Below are 22541 nucleotides of genomic sequence, written 5' to 3'. Positions count from 1 at the left end.
CGGATTAGGAAATAGCGAAGACAGATAAGAACTTTTACTTTTAATTAGCGTATTTATTGGCAGAGATTAATACATCACAACTTATAAATGTTACTTTGACATTTGCAAGAGAGAACAAACACAAATAAAACGCAGATCATTGATTTACAAATTTTTCAATGAAAGCCCTCGCCATTCATTCTTCGGGATATATGTATACCTCCTCTACCCCGAGTTAAGTCCTACTAGAACAAAAAACAAGTTCGCTTTTTTTACCTTCATTGAACCTTGCCATGACCTTGAATAATGTATCATTTTATATGTAACATTTGCCGCTTTTTTCAAACCTTAAATCAAATATTAGGGCTTCCATTTAAAAAAATCGCTTTAATTTGCAAATCACCTTCAAAATCACGTTCAAGGTCACGGCCATTAACATCAGTGCGTGACGCTCTTTGCAACCTATAACTTTTATCTAAAAAATTATGCTGAATCTCATCATCCAGAGTTATTCCCCATTATGGATCAAAATGATCCACCTTGTGTTATCACGTCTTTAATAGCTCAGTACAAGGCGTTTCCCTGGTACATAATTAGTCCAGACTTCCATTAGTCCGTCTCCTTCCCCTCTCTCTGTCCGTAACCTCCATTCCCCTCTGTCTGCCCATCTGCTCCTCCCCTCCCCCCCCCCCCCAAGTACGTCATCTCTCCTCTAACTCCTCTTCACCCCAACTCCTCCTGCCCCTCTCTTTGCCCATCTCGGCCTGCCCCTTGTGTTTTTCATCTCTTGCCCCATTTGTCCATCCCCGCTTCCCTTCTCTTGCTGTCCATCTCCTCCTCCCATCTCTCTTGTCCATTTTTTCCTCCCTGCTGTCGTTGTCCATCTTTTCACACACCGCGACAGGTGGTTGCTGGTTCTTAACCCCAGAGAATTTCTTCCCATATAATAAGTAGCATGTGTACTAAGTTGATTGAAATCGACGCAGAGGTTTATGAGGATCTTTTTACCCACGACTTTGCCCACTTACGCACATGTCACAAATATATATTTCACAGATATTTGTACACGTAGTACACCTCTATCTCCAGCACATTTCGCCCTGCAGTTTCGTTTTCGCGCAGCTCAATATTTATGGTGTCATATCTCCTGAACTGTTTGTTGTACAATGACATATTTTGGAAGTATATTCAATATTATTGCAAAATATGTTGCAACTACGAGTAGCTAGTAGTAAACAAGTAATAAATTTGAAGGCTATGTCTGAAGCGGCAGTTTTCTGCATCAACAGTGGAAATGTAGTAAGTGATACGCTTTTTTCTTTTCATAATTTTGTGGGAAGAGGGGAGATATCAGCGAGAAAATGTCTGATAGAAGTTCGAAATTATGCGTTAAGTTGATTGCAAGTCGGTAAGTGCTTTCATTCTGAAACACTGGATAAATATAGTTTGCCGATTTGTGCGTTATCAGCTACAATTCGTCTTCCCTCCCCCCCCCCACCCCCTCCCCCCCCCACCCCCCACCCTCCCTCTTTGAGAGGTAGATGGTTGTCACCTCACCAATGAGTCTTTCCAGACTGTAAGTGACATGTGTACCACGTTTTGTTCAAACCGATTCAGTGAATTAGGTGACAAAAGTAGTGGGGTACCTTTTAATATTACATCATACTTCCTTTTGCCCGGCGTAGCGCAGTAACTCGACGTGGCATAGACTCAACAAGTCGTTGGAAGTCCCCTGCAGAAATAGTTAACCATATTGCCTCTATGGGCGTCGATAAGTGCGAAATTATTGCCGGTTCAGAATATTGTGCACGAACTGACCTCTCGCTTATGTCCCATTGAAGGTCGATGGATTTCTTGTCGTGCGATCTGTATGGCCAAATGATTCGCTTGAACTGTGCAGAATGTTCTTCAAACCAGTCGCGAATAGTTATGGCCCAATGACATGGCGCATTGTCATCCACAAAAATTCCATCGTTGAACGGTTGTGAATTGTCTCCAAGTAGCCTACAATTACCATTTCCTGTCAATGACTGGTTCAGTTGTACCAGAGGATCCCGTCCATTACATGTAAAAGAAGCCCACACTATCATGAAGCCATCACCAGATTGCACAGTAGCTTATTGGCAATTTGGGTCCATGGTTTTGTGCGGTCTGCGCCACACTCAAACCGTCCTATCGGCTCTTAGCAGCTGAAATCGGAACTTATCAGACTAGGCTACGGTTTTCCAGTAGTTAGGGTCCAATCGATATGATCATGAGCCCAGGAGAGGTGCTGCAAGCGAAGTCGTGCTGTTAGCAGAGGCATTCGTGTCGACCGTCTGCTGCCATAGCCCATTAACCCCAGTTTTCGCCGCACTGTCCTATAGGATACGTGTGTTTCGCATTGTTTTTTGCAGTTATTTCACGCAGTGTTGGTATTATTTAGCACTGACAACGGTACGCGAACGGTGTTGCTCTCGGTCGTTAAGTGTAGGCCATTGACCACTGCGTTTCCCATGGTGAGAGGTATTCTCGTCACGCTCTTGACACTGTGGGCCTCGGGGTATTGAATTTCCTAACGATTTCCGATATGTAACATTCCGTATGCGTAGCTCCAATTACCATCCCATACTCTTTTCTTTTCCTTCATTATTTCTTTCGCTACTGCCTTCATCCCGCAGTGAGCGCAGGGTCGGCAGGGTTAAGTACGGAACTGGCTTGGTTAAGTTTAAGGGGTGGCTGGATGCCCTTCCTGCCGCCACTCCATCCCCCCCCCCCCCCCCCCCCCCCCCCCTCTGGGACGGAAGTAGTGTACTCCAGCTGTCTGCATCTAGTGTAAATCGTGAAAGAGTGTCAATGTGTTTGAAATGTCTGCGAGTCGTGGAACTAAGGCGGGACGTGGGGACCAGCCCGGTTTCACCTAGTAGGATGTGGAAAACCGCTTGAAAACCACATTCAGGCTGGCCGGCACAGCAGCCGTCATCGTTAATCCGCCGGGCGGATTCGATTCGGGGTCGGCGCGCCTACCCGAGTCCAGCAAGCTGCGCATTAGTGCTCTCGGCTACCCTGGCGGGTAATTACCATCCCACACTCAAAGTCTGCTAATTCCCTTCGTGCGGCCGTAATCACTTCGGAACCTTTTTCACGTGAAGCACCTGACTATGAATATATCTTCTATATGCGGTACAAGAGCCTTGTTTATATGTGCATATCGCTACCCCATAACTTCTGTCACCCCTGTGCACAGTATGCATTGCGCAATGAAATCTAAATCCTGCTTAAACCTAAGTTTTATTGTAACTGACACTGAACATTATTTCACTAGTTCTAAGGTTTGGTCTGATGGCGGTAGCCGTATAAACGTCGTTACAAACAAACAGGTATGTTATCTGGTCTTTTGTTTGCTGTTGTGTATTCAGTCCGGTGAGTGGTTTCTTATCGACAGACTATTCTGTGCACATCTCTTCATCTCTCCAAAACCCTGCAAGCCACATCTACTTACTGTAATCTGTTCTTGGGCTTCCTCTACAATTTTTCCCCCATACCTTCTTCCATTACCATATTCCTTGGCGTCTCAGGAAGTGTCCTACAAGCCGAACCCTTCTCTTAGTCACATTGTGCCAGAAATTTCCTTTTTGTCCCAGTGCCTGTCCGTTAATTATTTGACTGACTCATTTAATCAAAGCAATCTTCTGTAGCACCATATTTGAAACGATTCAATTCTCTGCTTGTCTTAACTGCCTGTCCCCAATGTTTCACTTCCGTACAAGACTACAGTACACAGAAATATAATTAAAAATCAGATTACTACATTTAAATTTATGTTCTATGTTGACACAACTTCCCTTTTTTAGCAACGATTTTATTTTTTTTATTTATTTATTTATTAATTTTTTTTTTTTTTTTTTGCTGTCTGCATTTTATATCCTCTCTACTCTGGCCATCATCGGATCACCTGTTTTAGTTTCTCATTTCCTAATCTAATCTGATTACCATCACCTGACTTAATTTGATTACATTGTATTACCTTCGTTTTACCTTTTTGATATTCATCTCGTAATCTTTTTTCAACACATTATCCGTTCCGTTTAATTAGTCTGCCAAGTCCTTTGTCGTCTCTGAGAGAATTACAGTGACAGTGGCGAACCTCAAAACGGTTATTTTTTCTCCCTGAATTAGACGATTTTATTCGCAGAAATACTGCTTACAGCTACGTTTCGAGATTACCGGTGTAATTGTAGGAATCCCACTTTCTGCCGTGCGCGGAGTGTCATTTGTGGGCGTGCTTCTCCTTCGTCTTTGCAGGAAACATCGAAAAGGCTTTCATTCCGTATCTCTACTGTAGGACTGTATTATTGGCGACGACACACTAGACAATGGTTGCACTCGTCTGGCTGTAAATCGGTCGCCCAGGGGTGACGTCACACAGAGCGCGAGAGTTGGTTAGCTGTATGTACTTGCTCCCACCGCATTATCAGCTAAAGCCAAACAAGCGTGTCTTAGGACGCGACAAAGTGCGTGAAACGGCGCGGTGCGCTATGGCTTCCAGGAATCCCTGCCGCCGTGTGGGAAGCCCACCAAGCGGGCCGTCTGTGCTCAACTCGCGTGGGCAGTGAGGCGTCGGACTGCACTGTCACCTCCTGCCTTACCATTACACCTGCGGTGCCGCGTGCTGGGCAGGTGCGCTCATCCAACGGGAAAGTTAATGCTACTGGACGCGGTCACGCAGCATCTGTTCCTCTATAAGACGACCTCTCTCTCTCTCTCTCTCTCTCTCTCTCTTTCTCCCTCGTCTCAGTCAGAATTGGCCTGTGGAGACCCAACAGTACGGACCGGCTGCCGTGTCATCCTCAGCCGAAAGACGTCACTGGGTGCGGATATGGAGAGTCATGTGATCAGCACACCGCTTTCCCGGCCACATCGGTTTTCGTGACCGGATCCGCCATTTCTCAGCGAAGTAGCTCCTCAATTGGCCTCACAGGGGCTGAATGTACCCGCTTGCCAACAGCACTAGGCGAACCCGGACGGTCACCCATTCAAGTGCTAGCCCATCCCGACAGCGCTTACTTAGGTGATCTGATAGGAACTTGCGTCACGCATTCCGTATCCCTCTACCGTCTCGCACTAGGACCCTATACGAACCTTCCCTTCCCCCACGATACACATCTTCGGATTTGCAACACTTCCCGCAAACTTGACATCAACCATCATATCATTTCATCCCTAATCATTGCCCCTGCACCCTGGGTGCCTGTACCTTGACATGTCGCAAGCCTTGCAACTACACACTCTCCGCTTCCTCTCTCAACAAAACTTAAAACATTTTCCCCTGCCTGATCATGGAATACATCCAGATACTCACTCGCCCAGCTTTAATAGAACACTATATCCCCCGACCACCCTGCCCCTACCCACTTTCTCCCTTCACTTTCAAATACTTGATTGTTGGTACTCGTCCCATTCTCCTATCCAATATGATTTCTAAAACATTATCTGTCCAACAACCATCCTCTCTTACTGCTTTGTTTCCTATAATTTCAATAAAGAAAAGTGTTCCAATTTATAAATACTATAATCCATAGACTGTACTTTTGCAGTAATTTTTTTAAAAAATGTACATCCATTCATCTTATAAATTAAAAGTCCGACACCGAAGGCTACTCTCAGGAACTACTGTAAGAAGGAAATTTGATAACTGTTTATTTTATCCGCCTCAGCTGCACAGTTTTTTTTTTTTTTTTTTTTTTTTTTTGCTGCATTGGTTACCTGTCCCGCGCTGACGCGCCCTTTCTCAAGCTAAAAATTACAAAGTACATCTCGTACAGTAATGTTGACCTCTGGTAAGCATGCCCACATTACAGATACTTACACTCTCATGGACATGCCTTGTTGTTAGCCGTAACTAGTCATACAATATGGTGCCAAAATACACTAATAGCTTTTGTTCAGAAAGTTAAACAGTGAGCGACAATTACTCTCATTGATGAGATAGCCTGTGTTTCTACTGTTACACCTGTATCGTTCAGGTGAACAGTAGACACATAGGCTGTCAATGAGAATACTTGTTACCCACAGATACACGTTCTGAAAAGAAGCTATTCGTGTCTTTTGGTACCATGACTAGTTACGGTTAATAACATGGTTTGTCTATAAGCATATGGCTAAGTAAATGTGGTGTGGAAATGCTTACTGTATGTAACCATTGCTGTACGACATGTACTGTGTAATTTTTAGATTTGTGGATTGAGAAGTTCTTTGTCAATCCGAAACCAGTAACGAGAAAAAAATAAGTAAATAAAAAATTCTCAAATTTCCTCGATATTATACAGTTGCGAACCTACCGTCCCGAGGTATCATCCCTCGAATCAGCATTTACTGTAAGTGTTTTCAGCCATAATGGCTATGTTTGTGAACTGTGACTGTGTGGGATAATTATTTATTTCAAGTTTCTGCTACCAGTGACTTTTTATTTTATGCTTAATCTAACATAATGCAACGCGTTTCGAACATGTTCTGTTCATCTTCAAGCGTTTATACATACGCACATACATACATAGAGAAATGTTACTTAAAAATAAACAGTCATAAACTAGAATAATCTACAACACTTTGTCCATTGTTTTTTACTGTAGCTGCTGGTGTGGCATTTGGGGGGAAGGAGGGGGCAGTGTATATCTAGAAATCGAAATCAGTAATGTCTTCTGCTGGTTTTCTTCTTTGTTTTTGAGTATGTATATCACAGCAATTTCATCATCTTGCTGTTTCACTTGCATCACTGGTGTAGTGGCGGAGCTGTTGATTGACATTACACAATTGCACATTATATTTTGTCACTGATTGCCAACGTAATTTGTGCAGTGAATTCCTGGATGGAGAGTGCAGCTATAAACATCGAATATTCCAGAATGCTAGTATTTATACAAACACCGAATATTCTAGAATATGCAAACATTACAAGCATCTGATAATTCAAAAACCTTTCAGAAATGATAAATAATAGATAACTGGTGGTGGTCGTGCAAAAACTGAAGGCCAGAGGTAAACCAGTCAACGACGGTAACCACTATGCCATACGAACAAGAGCTTAGTGCATAATATTTCAGTTGTTGAGCTCAATGTAGGCTCTTCCTGGTGGTATGTTTTCGGTATTGCTCTTCCTGTTCGACTACGGGGTGCTTGTACTTAAACTGATGGTGTTCCGAGTGCTTCAGTCCGGGCTTTATACACCGTAGGATGCTGAATCATCGTTAAGTATGTTCGCTAATCGGTGAACTCGCAGAGAATGCTGAAAAAAATAATAGTTCCACTTTCTGGCACCAGGTGAAAATATGGCGCTGTAAGCATTATGGATGTGGAATATTTTCTTTTTTGACTTCAGTATGCAGTTTGTCACCAGGCGACGCACGTGACTGTGTGTGTAAAGCGTTAACAAGGTTGACGTGTTCCGTACGAAACACAATGGATCTGAGAAGAATGACCGTGCACTGCTGGCAGAGTTGTTTTATCAGAGCGGCATAAATAGCGCGCTGCACGGCGAGAATATCAGCGACAGAAACAGCTGCAAAGAGTCCCCAAGTCAATAAAAGGGCTGAAGGATGTCATCAAGAAATTTGAAGAAGAAGGTGAATTCGGTGGTGCACCTGGGAGAGGAAGGCGGCCCATTCCCGTGGCAGTTGTTGGTGAAGTTGCACTGACTATGGCCGACCGTGCAGCACACGCCTCAAACTACGCAGCCAGCGCTCAAGCTGTATTACAGGCATTGTCTGTCGTCAACAGTTGAAAAGATTTTTTAGCGCATTTTACACTGGTATCCCTACAAGATTCAGAATGTGCAGCAGATGAAACCTAAAGGTAGGCTACAACACTCTGACTTCGCTCCCTTCGGTTTTTGGCACGCGTGGAAATGGTTGACCTGTGGCCGAGGAATATTCTTGGGACGGATGAGGCAACAATTACTCTGCATGGTGCCATCAACGCACAGAACTGTTGCATATGTGATACTACTCCACCACGTGTGCGTGAATATCCACTGTTCTTAGGTTATGTGATTGTTAGGTATGATTTCACAAGCTCCTTCATTCTCGGCCAATTTTCTTTGAAGAGATGACACCTCACAGGCCTTTTAGATGTACGGCGACATCTGCATTGTATAAGAACGTACTTGTGCAGCTTGTGATTCCAGTTTTGCAAGAACGCACACAGAGAGATGTCGCAGTGGTTAACGCACTTGTCTCGCATTCGGGAGGACGACGGTTCAGACCCACGTCCGGCCACCCAGATTTAGGTTCTCCGTGACTTCTCTAAATCGCTCCAGGAAAACGCCGGAAGGGTTCCTCTGAAAGGGCACGGCAGATTTCCTCTCCCATACTTGAAGCCATTCAAGCTTGCGCTCCGCCTCTAATAACCTCGATGATAGCGGGATGTTGAACCAAATCTTCCTTCCTTCCTTCCTTTGCAAGGACGCAACTGTTTCCACACCACTGTTTTCAAATGGTTCAAATGGCTCTGAGCACTATGGGACTCAACTGCTGAGGTCATTAGTCCCCTAGAACTTAGAACTAGTTAAACCTAACTAACCTAAGGACATCACAAACATCCATGCCCGAGGCAGGATTCGAACCTGCGACCGTAGCGGTCTTGCGGTTCCAGACTGCAGCGCCTTTAACCGCACGGCCACTTCGGCCGGCCACACCACTGTTTTCGTGCAGGGTCGGGCGACACCATATTTCATTTGCCAAGAGACCGCATAATCTCTCCTCCTCGTGAACAGGCCATGAAGGCCCAACGGCACCGACCGGCCGCCCTGTCATCCTCAGCCCATAGGCATCACTGGATACGGACATGGAGGGGCATGTGGTCAGCACACCGCTCTCCCGGCCGTAGGTCAGTTTCCAAGACCGGAGCCGCTACTTCTCAGTCAAGTAGCTCCTCAGTTTGTCTCACAAGGGCTGAGTGCACCCCGCTTGCCAACAGCGCTCGGCAGACCGGATGGTCACCCATCCAAGTGCTAGCCCAATCCGACAGCCCTTAACTTCGGTGATCTAACGGGAACCGGTGTTACCACTGCCGCAAGGCCGTTGGCCGCATCATCTCTTGGCAGTTTTAAATGTGTGGCCTTCCATGTCGCCCGCTCTAAATCTATGTAACTTGTGCTTGTGGGACATCTGTCAGGAGTGTACCAGGACTCTTTCTGATCTGAAAGATAGCATACGACGAAATAGCGCTCAGATTATACCGGATATGCTGCTGGCAAATGTTGACCATGCCCCGTTACGGAGGATGCAGCATACTGCTGTATCGAGAGACCGTACTGAACACATGTTGTAACTTCTGACTATATCCTAATACGCATGCCAGATCCACTAATATCACGTGTTTGATCGTTCCTCTCCTTCTCCTGCACCTACATCACATTATTTATTGCTTAAGCGCCATTGTTTCACCTGGTGGCGAAAGTGAAACTTTATTTTTTCCGCATACGTAGCGGGTGCACCAATTAATGAACATACCTACGATGTTTCAGCATCCTGCGATGTGTACAGCCTGTACTGCAGCACTCGGATCGCCTTTAATTTAATTATAACTGTGGTGTCACCGCCAGACACCACACTTGCTAGGTGGTAGCCTTTAAATCGGCCGCGGTCCGTTAGTATACGTCGGACCCGCGTGTCGCCACTGTCAGTGATTGCAGACCGAGCGCCGCCACACGGCAGGTCTAGTCTAGAGACTCCCTAGCACTCGCCCCAGTTATACAGCCGACTTTGTTAGCGATCGTTCACTGTCTACATACGCTCTCATTTGCAGAGACGACAGTTTAGCATGGCCTTTAGCTACATCATTTGCTACGACCTAGCAAGGCGCCATATTCAGTTGCTATGAATGTATTCTGAACAGATAATATTGTGAATCATGTACCGTCAAGAGCGACGTTCATCATTAACGGATTAAAGTTAAGTATCAAACTAATTACGTCCGCTTTCTGAATTCTCATTCCTTGTCATGTTCTTGACCTCACGTCAGTATAGTTCTTCCCTCTTCACGCCAGCCTGCGTGAGCTAAAACGCGTGCATTTCGGCCTCCACTCGTAACAACGGTGTTGGCTCTTCTGCTAACACAACAATAAGCACCTGGTACTTGTCCAAGATTAGCATTGATTAACCAACGTAGAAATTGTTCGACAGATTCACGCCGGTCAAAGGGTTCTACTACTTTGCTTACAAAGCTACAGGTTACGGAATCTCCTGCTCTTGGTTCCATTCTTTAGAGGAACTGGTAATAAGTTAGGTGTAGCACCTCAAAGTTTGGTCGAGTAGGTATATGTTTTCCATCCCACATGAAGAAACTGCCGTAATACTGAGGCAGATGAAATTAAAAAGTTATTTTTTTTTTTAGTTGTGGCATATGTGGAAAATATGTTGCGAACAGAGTTAGCGGCAAACGAATAATAAATTAAAACGTCGTGGGAAATGTTGAAGATTTACTGTGCGCGGTAAAAAAAAATCTAGTTTTTTACGCATGTAAAAATTCATAACGTCATATCCCAATAACAATGTGTCGTATAGTGGTATACAGTAATTTTGCAGGTACACTCAGCGGTACATGTGAACACGGTCTGCAAACTTTGTTGCGAATATAGTTAGTAGTAAAGAACATAAATTAAAACGTCATGCTTGATGCTGCAGTTTTACTACAAACGACAAACTTTATCCTTTCATCAATATGCGAAGGGTGTTAGCAAGAAAAAGTTTCCTAAAGGTTTGAAATTATAGGTAAAGTTCGTTGGAAGTCATTAAGTTCTCTCGTTCTCAATTATTGGGTGAATATGGTCTGGGTATTTGTTACCAGAGTGTAACGCTGCCTCAGACCATACACACAGATTCTAACTGTGATATTTGTCTTACTTTGTTAAATCTTTAATGTAATATTGTTCCTCCTAATGGGTAGATTATGACAGCATTTAAAATTTTTAAATTCGGTCAGTGACTATAATACGCGATGTGTAATCACATTTTTGTTGCCCGTGGAAGACGTTAGACTTTGGTTGTAAACCATGAACCATGAACGGGGAAGCTGTTCAATAGTACAGATTATGCTAAAAAATAGGTATAAAATTTCGAAATAAGTACCTTCCGCCGACAAAGCAATTTACTCGTCTATGGAGGCATACGTACTGAGTTTACCGAGCGAGGTGGCGCAGTGGTTAGCACACTGGACTCGCATTCGGGAGGACGACGGTTCAATCCCGTCTCCGGTCATCCTGATTTAGGTTTTCCGTGATTTCCCTAAATCGTTTCAGACAAATGCCGGGATGGTTCCTTTGAAGGGGCACGGCCGATTTCCTTCCCAATCCTTCCCTAACCCGAGCTTGCGCTCCGTCTCTAATGACCTCGTTGTCGACGGGACGTTAAACACTAACCACCACCACCACCACTGAGTTTGCTGCAGTACGGCCGTTGATCGTTGCCAACAATGGCAGCAAGTGACGATCCGAGTCTTATGAATCTTATATGGTTAGTGTCCAGTTAACATGGTATCTATGGTAACCGCATGCGGTCATGGCTATTGTTCTCTTGTTTCAGATGGTGTAATAAGGGCTTAAAAACTGTTTCTCTAATCCATTGTGGCAGTTTATAACGTTCATGAGAAGTACATCAACCTATGATATAAATGAAACACACTTTGACCAGTTAACTGTCCACCTAAAGCGTTTTACAGATGATTAGAACGGAGGATACGTGTTTTTATGTGAAAACCAACACCAGAACGACTAAATCGGAATAAGTGGCCGCTTAATAGAAGAACAAATGGTATCACTTAATAGAGAAGAAGCGACTGGGCCTGACGTCGTATCATACGATTTTGTATAAAATATGCGAAAGTAACTGCACTTCTTCTGGTAGTTGTCTACCGTAAATCACTGGAAGACCGAAGTATCTTTAGTGATGGTAATGATGCGCGAGTCATTTCCGTCTTCAAAAGGAGTCGTCGCACAGCAGCGGTCTACCTGTTTCTCTCATGTCGGTCTTTTATAGAATTTTGGAACAGATGTGATATCAGCGTGTTACGACCTTTCTGAAGTCCGAAATTCAACTCTGTATAAAATAAGATGAATTCCATGAACTACGATCGTGTGAAGCCCAGCTTACTCTGTTGGTCCATGATACCCTGAAGGTAGTAGATATCTATGCCCAAAGTGATTCCGTGTTCCCTGACTTCCTGAGGATGCTTGACACAGTTACGCACTGTCGCCTAATGAACAAAGTATTAGCATACGGAATATCAGATCAGCATTGTGACTGGCTTGTAAGATGCCTTCCAAGCAGAACGTTGCATGTCGGTCTTAATGGCGAGCCCACACTTAACAGTAACTTCTGGCGCATCCAATGCGAATGTGGACGTTAAACCGTGTATAAATGACATAGTAAATAAAGTCGGAAGCTTCATGAGGCTATTCGCGGGAAATGGTGTTGAACGAGTATATAGAGACGTCAGAACGCTAGGAAATTATAGCCACGTGCATGCACAGAACCGACACTTGGATTGGCATTTGATTTGCAGTATAAACAAATCTAACGAATTGCCCATAATCAGCTGGTAAGACCCCTTGTTGTATGACTAGCTGACGAACCAGGCATTGCCCGGGTATTCATTTCGCCAGTGGTAGCCGCTTCGAGTTTGTAAACGGTTTGCAGGAGAGCTTCTGTGAAGTTTGGAAGGTAGGAGGCGAGATACTGGCGGAATTAAAGTTGCGAGGACGGGGCGTGAGTCGTGCTTGGGTAGATCAGTTGGTAGAGCACTTGCTCGCGAAAAGCAAAGGTCCCGCGTTCGAGTCTCGGTCCGGCACACAGTTTTAATCTGCCAGGAAGTTTCATATCAGCGCACACTCCGCTGTAAAGTGAAAATTTCATTCTAATAAATATATCAAAACTTCGTGCATGATGGAGCAATTTTTCTCGCATCTCAGTGTTTATGGCGTCATGTGTCGTGAACTGTGACTGGAAGGTAGTTTTTAACCCCAGAGCGACTGTTACCTGACAATAAGGGACATGTGTACCAAGCTTGGTTGAAATCTATCCCGTAGTTTGGAGGGAGATTTGGAACACACACGCACACACCCACATCCATTCGTGTTATATGTCTGGTTTACACGACTGCCAAATAATTCCTGGAAACAGTCGCCTCCATCAGGTAACGGGGAATAAGGGTATGGAGCCATATGTTGTGTAACGAACACACAAAACTAATCATTAGAAATGCAATTACCAGCATGAGATTAATTGGAAGGAAGTGTAGTCCACATACGACTTCAGTTACAGGATCGTATAGTGAGCACGGAGGTGTCATTAACATGCTCGACCAACTCCAGTGTCAGACAATACGAGAGAGGCGCTATGAATGACACCGCGATTTGCTGATTCACAGTTAAAATTCCGAGAGCTAAGTTCCTACAAGATTCAACCTTTGTCTTTCTGTCTCCTACGTGTATTTTGTGAAATGAGGGTGAGGTTAGAGAGATTCGATTTCTTGTGGAAGCTTACCAACAATTCTTCTTCGTGTGGGCAGTTCGTGATTGATCCTCAGAAAGGGGGATAGTGACAATAGAAAAGAAAGTGTAATCCGTCATACACTACAAGATGGATCGCAGAGTGTACATACAAATACTGTGCCAGTTCTGATCAGTTTCCGTAAGTTGTGAGTGGCGGTTTGCACAAGTACATGCAAGACTCCGAACACTTTCAGTGTTTCGCAGAGTTCATATAATGATGCGTCGCTGACCTTATCATGGTGAAATAGGTCGCTAAGTGCTATTATGTGGCGTCTCCTTCGTTCAGTCGCTGTAGAGCGTATGAGTTCCATCTCTACTGGTGCTATTATGGTCTGCGTTAACCACCAAAGAATTTGGCCAAATCGTCGCTTTATTAGGCTTAATAGACTGGCTCATCTGATCCTAATGCGCATTAAACTGATAGCCTCGACAGCTCAGAAATCAGCAACAGACTTGGTAGTGCTGTAATACGCAAGACACATTCACAAAACATACATAGGGCGTCAGAGTTGTCTAAGAAAAGCTCTTACTGTACTGTATAGCAGTAGCAAAAGCTTTTTGGAATGCTTACACTACACCAAAATGATAGACTTGCAAGCAAGAACACCTGTTGCATAATTACTACTCTTGTGTGCGCGTTTTGTTATGACAGTAAAATCTGATGGAAATGGTGTGACGGTCTGATGTTTACTTTTACTGGTTTTTGTTATGAACTATTATTTCTGATCTGTCAAAAAGGGACGCAGGTGACAGTGAAAACATTTCAGTCGATATAATATTTCCCATTGCGCTACAGTAATGTGTACTTGGTTTGTTCTATACCAGCATGGAAGTGACCTCTCCAAAAACCATCCTCCCTTAGCGGGCGCCCGATGTATTTGCTCGGCTGCTCCGTTGAAAGCCCCGACATTAGCCCCATCGATCATTTTTGACGTGACCTACAATGGCTGTAGTGTGCCAGATCAATTATCCCATAAACCCGCAACAAGTAACTGCCATGATCCAGGAAGAGAGGGAACCAATTCAGCGATCACTTTCCTAGATTAGTGGAAAGCTTTCCCCTAAGATCCACCGTTGCAGTGATAGGAAGCGGATGTCCTGCACACTCAGTTTCACGTGCCGTCCTCGGAATGAACAGCATTAGGCATCCGAATACTGGTGATCGAATACCGTACGTCGGTTTCAAATTTAATCGAGCTGAGTTATGTTTAAATTATCCACCTGACAGTGGAGAGTCAGATGATAGAGGTTGTTAGGAAACAACTTTATTTGCGGTCGCAACTGCCAACAATTTTAACAGCTGGTGAGCAGCTGTTTGAATATCCTGCGGAAAATTACTGCGAGCTTCGTTCCGAAAAAAAATCATGAGGCACACGAGGTTTTCTGAAGATGACATACCCGTCTAAACCGTTAAGAAGCTGTTAATGTTGTTCGCTGTTGTTACATCAGTTACATGAATTACACGCATGCTAACAAATTAAGTATAATTACAGAATGTGGTGCCACACAATGTGGCACTACACAAAACTGGCGCTAATAGCATACGCACATAGGGAACACACACGACACAGATCTGTAAGTCCACTGTGTTGGTAAGTTGAGAAAACCGTCCCGAAACACATGGGCTACAAAACGCCACTGTTTCCTGCGCATGTACCCCGACATCAATATGGGATATGATCACCATGCACACGTACACTGGCCGCACAACGGGTTGGCATACTCTGGATCAGGTGGTCGAGCAGCTGCTGGGGTATAGCCTCCCATTCTTGCAACATTGCCTGTCGGAGCTCCTGAAGGGTCCTAGGGGTTTAGGTCTGTTTCAAGGTACTCCTCCACGATGGCAGCTCCGTGGGGTCGCACATTATCATCCATCAGGAGGAAGGTGGGACCCACTGCATCCCTGAAAAGGCTGACATACTGGTGCAAAGTACCGTCCCGATACACCTGACCAGTTACAGTTCCTCTGTCAAAGACATACAGGGGTGTACGTGCACCAATCATAGTCCCACCCCACACCATCAAACCACGACCTCCATACAGATCCCTTTCAAGGACATTAAGGGGTTGGTAACTAGTTCCTGGTTCACGCCAGATGAAAACCCGACGAGAATCACTGTTCAGGCTATACCTGGATTCGTCCGTGGCCATAACCTAGGACCACTGTTCCAATGACCATGTACTGTGTTCTTGACACCAGGCTTTACGGGCTCTCCTGTGACCAGAGGTCAGTGGAATGCACCTTGCAGGTCTCCTGGCGAAAAAACCATGGCTGTTCAGTCGTCTGCAGACTGTGTGTCTGGAGACAACTGTTCCAATGTTTGCAGTAAGGTCCCGAGCAAGGCTATCTGCAGTACTCCGTGGCCGTCTGCAGGCGGTGATGGTGAGATACCGGTCTTCTTGTGGTGTTGTACACTGTGGACGTCCCGTACTGTAGCGCCTGAACACGTTTCCTGTCTGCTCGAATCGTTGCCATAATCTTGAGATCACACTTTGTGGCACACGGAGGGCCTGCTCTGTTTGACCAGTCTCCAGTCGCCCTAGTATTCTACGCCTCATAAAGTCATCAAAATGTGTTCTTTGAGCCATTTTCACACAGATTCACCATTAGCTCGTCTGAAAACGTCTCCACACTTACTCGCTGTACCGTAATCTGACATACACCAACACACCTCTGCGTATGTGGACTGCTGCCACTGTGCGACGACCGCAGGTCAAATGCACCGCATGGTCATACCCAGAGAGTTCTTTCACCATTATCCTTAATTTATGAGCATGAGTGCATAAGTTTCCGATTACTGAGTGTAACGTGCAAGTACGTCTTTTTGATGAATCAGTCCGCGGCACAGTTGCATTAAATTTTTGATTTGTGAACCTTGGAAATAGAAAGATGGAAGCCTTACTTCTCGCAATTACAATTTTCATCACGTGGTGGGGTAGCTTTCTTTAAGAATGAAACAAACTTACAAAGCTTGGCTACGACACTTCTCCGAGTATCGAGTCCTTTCTACAACATTCATCTGCTGTAAAACTTTGCAACTGATTGGTTTATTTTGCAGGAGGAATGATTCAAATGGCTCTGAGCACTATGGGACTCAACTTCTGAGGTCATCAGTCCCCTGGAACTTAGAACTACTTAAACGTAACTAACCTGAGGACGTCGCACACATCCATGCCGGAGGCAGGATTCGAACCTGCGACCGTAGTGGTCGCGCGGTTCCAGACTGTAGCACCCAGAACCGCTCGGCCACCCTGGCCGGCTTTGCAGGAGAGAACTGTAAATGTGCTTAAGAGTATGGGCGGAAAAGTCTGGTAGGAAGCATCGGAAAATCATAAAAGTGGCTACTGTTTAAACATCAGTAACTTCTCTTAGCTTGAACATGTCCAGTTTGAAAAATTTAGGGCAGTTGGCAGATTTTTACTACCGTTTGACAAAGTAGAGGGGACCTTTTGTAACATCCGTCCGGTGTGATTCAACAACAATATGGGAACCTTCTTGTTTCTGCCTTATTCAGCGGTATCACGTATTATTGACCCGTATTTGTCTGAAGACTTATGACTGAGCGAGAAAAGAAACATTCCAGGTAAGAATGAAACATTATCTCATTTACATACTAGTGCAATCTCGTCATTGCTTATTGAAAGAAATTTTCTAATGAAGGTATTTTAATGTAACCAGCAATCAGATATAACGAGGGACATGGATGATTTGTAGCAGTAATCAGATGGGTAGATACGAATGACAGCTGAAAACAACGTCTTATGTTACAGGACCAGCGGCTGACTATCACAGATAAGCAGAAATAAACGATTTATTTCAGTAAATATCTCTAAAACATTCTTTCTTATATTTTTCCTTCACAGTTCACTTCGTTCACATTCTACAGTGGCGACACAAGAAATGAAAACAATACTAACTTTGTTTGGAAAGGAAACATTACAGATTGATTACTTGATTATCTGGCAAACGTTTGTGTATTTTTGAAGAAAACAACACCAAAAATCTGACTTGAAGCGCTCAGCATAAGGTCGCTGACTTCCACGGAAAGGTAAAATGTTATGGACACAGTGGTTTGTCGTCTGTGGCACGAGACTTCTAGGCTAAAAATTCATTAACATGGGAATCGTAATTCACGACAGCCAGATTCTGAAATCTGTTTTCAGTTAAATACATTGCCCTACTACTGCAATGATGAGAGTATCACAAGTAACCATGGAGATATAATTGGGGGAGGCGGGGGCGACAGACTTCCACTGTATTGTCAGTTTCCTTGAAGCCGACGCCGCCATATCCGATATCCCGAAAGATTAGCAGACGATTGCTTTTTGTTCTTAATTTATGTCGTGTGCACGCATCAGTTGTTTTAAATAGAAAGTGTTACAGTGCATTCGTGAATAACACACTGTCAGGAAATAATTTCCAAACGTTTTTCTTAAGTGCGTATTTGATACAGTAATACGACGCATTTCGCATCGTTAACATAACTTTCTTTTGGATATGCGTTTCGAACACCAGTAAGTGAAGTATGAAGTCTGAAAAGGTTGCTTTCATAATCCAATGTTTTTCTCAGTACGGACTAGAGAAAATTATACTATCCCGAAAATGCTGAGAACTACTTCGGTATGTGTGGCCAGTTTCCAATCTTTCCTTCTCACAGCGTCCACCCAGAGGGATTTCCGAATTGCAGTGATAATAAATCTAAAGTCAAATGACAGTAATAAACCACTACAACAGAAGTAAACAACGTAACCAAAATGCATGAATTAGAGAGGCTATCGATTGAACGAGTCCACTTACGAATGAAATGTGATTCCTTTGCGTTTTAAACTGTAATCAGAATGATTAGTACACCCATAAATGATGCAAGCTGGATTTTTAATCAAAACACAACAGAAGCAGATGTTTGCGGCAACTGTCAAGTGTCTTAACGACAACTTGTGGAAAGTTACAAGACAACAAAGTCGTGGAGATGGTGTGGTCAGTTGTTTACTGAGAAGTTTAATGCTGTCAAAGTAACAATAAAGAGTGCCAGGCAACGCTTAGTCCGAAATGGCTGCAGACAGAATCTGTTTTGAACAAGTCAAAAAACACTCTATAACGAACCCGCACACCAGAAAATATGGCTGTAATTCACCAGAAAATGCTTCAGAGTCCATCCAAATCCGCGGAGTTGTTTCATAGTTCGCGTTTTGGGTTCAAACCGAATATAAAACATACTGTACGTAGAAAAGTGTTTCGGAGATGATTATAAGTAAAAGTATTGTCGATTAAACTAGGAAAATGGGCTCTAAAAGTAATAGATAGACAAGATTTTGCTTTATGGGCCGCAAAATACCTTACGACTGGAGAAGTAAAAGGGATATAAAAGGCAGAATGGCAATAGCAAGCAAAGCTTTCTTGGGAAAAAAAATGAACTCAAATCGAAAATATATTTGAGTTTTGAATTTCTCTAGAGTGTAGCTTTACATGCCACGTGGATTACATGTGGTAAGTTAGAACTGTGCACCAATGAGGGATTCGATTTCGCTTATCTGAATTTCACGGGAAGTAGTCTACCAACTGCCCCACACCTCCATACGTCACAGACCGGTTCAAAGCTCGTATTACTTCCAGAATGGCTGGTGCTCCGCCTTAGCACTATCGTAATATCGTCTCCGAAATATACATTGGATTGTTTGGTTCATCCAGAGCTGACAAGTTGTCTCTGGGAACGGTTTCTCTTACTCTATTCAGAGTACGTGCAGTGTTGTTTATGAGTGATACACACATCAAAAAATATTTTGCATCACCTCGGTTCCGAGAGTTCCGGAACCTGTACAGAAAATTGGAATAGAGATCAACATAAACATCATTTCCGCCCTATTGCATGTTGCACCACCATGCAGTAAGACGTTCAGAGGTGGTGGTCCAGATTGTTGTACACATCCGTACCTCTAAAACCCAGTAGCACGTACTCTTGCATTGATGCATGCATGTATTCGCCGTGACATACTATCCACAAGTTCGTCAAGGCACTGTTAGTCCAGATTGTCCCACTCCTCAACGGAGATTCGGCATAGATTCCTCAGAGTGGTTGGTGGGTCACGTAGTCCATAGACAGCCCTTTTCAATCTATCCCAGGCATGTTCGATAGTGTTCATGTCTAGAGAACATGCTGGCCACTCTAGTCGAGCGATCCCGTTATCCTGAAGTAAGTCATTCACAAGATGAGCACGATGGGGGCGCGAATTGTCGTCCATGAACACGAATGCCCCTTCAATATGTTGCCGATATGGTTGCACTATCGGTCGGAGGATGGCTTTCACGTATAGTACAGCCGTTTCAGCGCCATCCGTGACCACCAGCGGCGTACGTCGGCCTCTCATAATGCCACCTCAAAACAGCAGGGAACCTCCGCCTTGCTACACTCGCTGAACAGTGAGTCTAAGGCGTTCAGCCTGACCGGGTTGCCTCCAAACACGTCTCTGACGATTGTCTGGTTGAAGGCATATGCGACATTCACCGGTAAAGAGAACGTGATGTCAGTCCTGAGCGGTCCATTCGGCATGTTGTTGTTCCCATTTGTACCTCGCTGCATGGTGTCGTGGTTGCGAAGATGGACCTCGCCATGGACGTCGGGAGTGAAGTTGCGCATCATACATCCTATTGCGCTCAGTTTGAGTCGTAAAACGACGTCCTGTGGCCGCACGAAAAGCATTATTCAACATGGTGACGTTGCTGTCAGCGTTCCTCCGAGCCATAATCGGTAGGTAGCGGTCATGCACTGCAGTACTAGCCCTTTGCAGCATGAACGAGGCATGTCATCGACAGTTCCTGTGTCTCTGTATCTCCTCGGTGTCCGAACAACATCGCTCTGCTTCACTCCGAGACTCCGGGACACTTCCCTTGTTGAGAGCCCATCCTGACACAAAGTAACAATGCGGACGAGATCGAACCGCGGTTATGACCGTCTAGGTATGGCTGAACTAAAGACAACACGAGCCGTGTACCTCCTTCAAAGTGGAATGGCTAGAACTGATCGGCTGTCGGACCCCCTCCGTGTAATAGGGGCTGCTCATGGATGGTTGTTTACATCTTTGGGCGGATTTAGATACATCTCTGAACAGTCAATGGGACTGTGTCTGTGATAGAATATCTACGGTCAATGTCGATCGTCAGGAGTTCTAAGAACCGGGATGGTGCAAAACTTTTCTTGATGTCTGTAATTTGAAATTTTGTGTCGGCCCGGGAACTTGCAGCAACTTCTACAGAGTTTGGGATGATGCGGAAAGAAATGACGGCAGGATGCAAGATCCGAGAGGCGTATTTGGTGTCACTCTGCTCTTGAACCGTAGGGACACGAGTTTTAATCCCTGTCAGACTCATTGCTTTGTTACATATATATAATCAGTTTTAATACTGCCAATAGTTTAGCAGTCTGCTATAGGTACTGTAGAAAATGCATTTTTAAGTTAGATCTGTATGCTTGAATGCATATTCCAGTAGAAATGAGTGGTTGTAATAGCGTCTGGTCAGTTTCGCTTTTCCGCAGTTCTTGTGTGATCCGCCGAGCCTTTGGGAATAAATTTACATACAGTGGACAAGACTTACAGTATGGTTACCTGCGACGGTAGTTCAGTTGCAGATTTCACATAGAAATTGTCAGGATGCATTTGGGAAATGACACTTTCCTTAACGTCTATACAGGGAGGCAAATAAAGGTGTCCAGAGAACAGAGTTCCAGCGTACAAGGAAACGCAGCAGACGAAAGGAAATACAGTATTGACCTGACTATTGGAGATGTTGAAAGTCACCACAATTCATCCGTTGGCACTTTTGGGCTCTGGTCACTAAGACGCTGAAGGCGGATCGAAGCTGGACTGCTGTAATTGCTGCAATCTCATTCGAAATGTTCTGCTGCAGTTCTTGAAGACTATGTGGGTTATTGCGATGTACTTTAGACTTCAGGGTTCCGCAGACAAAGTAATTGCACACTGGCGCATCGGGTGTCCTGGGTGGCCAGCTGGGGCCACGAACAGATCGACCTGTGCTAACAACTCTGTCAAGCGTGAAGATTGTGTAAATATGCCACAAGTTTCGGCCGGCTTTATGGGCAGTTGCTCCATTCTATTCGCAGTAACTGTAGGTCTTCTCCTCCGCCGTCAGTGCAGCCACAAACGGATTCCAAATGTTGGCAATGTAACGCTCCGAAGTCAGCGTATGATGAAACCAATAATGCGGGATGCAAACACTGCACACAAAACCCCCAACCTTCTGATTATGCAATGGTGTTTCGTGGAAGTTATGCGGATTCTGTGAGCTGACATAACCAGTCAGGTGAAACGAGACTTCACCAGACATAAATAACAGATCCATGTCCAAGCGATCCATTGTTATCTCGGTGAACAGCCACTCACAAAACTGGGGGCTCTGAGGAGTGGTTTTAATGCATGAAAAACAGACACTCGGATGCGTTTGTAGGGACAGGTGGAGTATTTGTCCACATGGTCGATATGATATGCCGGTTCCTTGTTACAGGAGTCAAATCGTATCTTCTTCTAAATTTTTCAAGTCTTCTGTGAGATCTGAATTTCAAGTACAGGGTGTACATAAAGTCCGGGAACACTTTCAATTATTTATTGTACAAGAACCAAACATTGTACAGATATCATACATATGTCATTTTGGAGAGAAACCCTGAGAGTTTTTTTTTCATGTATACAGCCACAGCGTAGTTTGGTAATTTGCCGATAGCCAGTGCTAGTCGTAAACATGGCGAGCTCCGGTGCAACCAACCGATGTTTCATGAAATCGCCTCCCCGATCAGCAGATGTCACTCCGTGTGACTTTTTTCTGTGGAGACACATTAAAGATGTGGTGTATATACCGCCTCTACCACGTGATGTAGCAGAGCTCCGGGAGAGAATACGGGAAGCGACTGCCACAGTCGACGATGCCATGCTGGAATGAGTACGGCAAGAATTCGAATACCGTATTGAAGTCTGCCGCCACTCATGGTTTACGTATCGAATGTTTGTATTAAAAAAAAAACCTTCG

The sequence above is a fragment of the Schistocerca serialis genome, chromosome 5 (assembly GCF_023864345.2).
Source record: "Schistocerca serialis cubense isolate TAMUIC-IGC-003099 chromosome 5, iqSchSeri2.2, whole genome shotgun sequence".
Lineage (NCBI taxonomy): Eukaryota > Metazoa > Arthropoda > Insecta > Orthoptera > Acrididae > Schistocerca > Schistocerca serialis.
Note: the sequence above shows the minus strand (reverse complement) of the source record.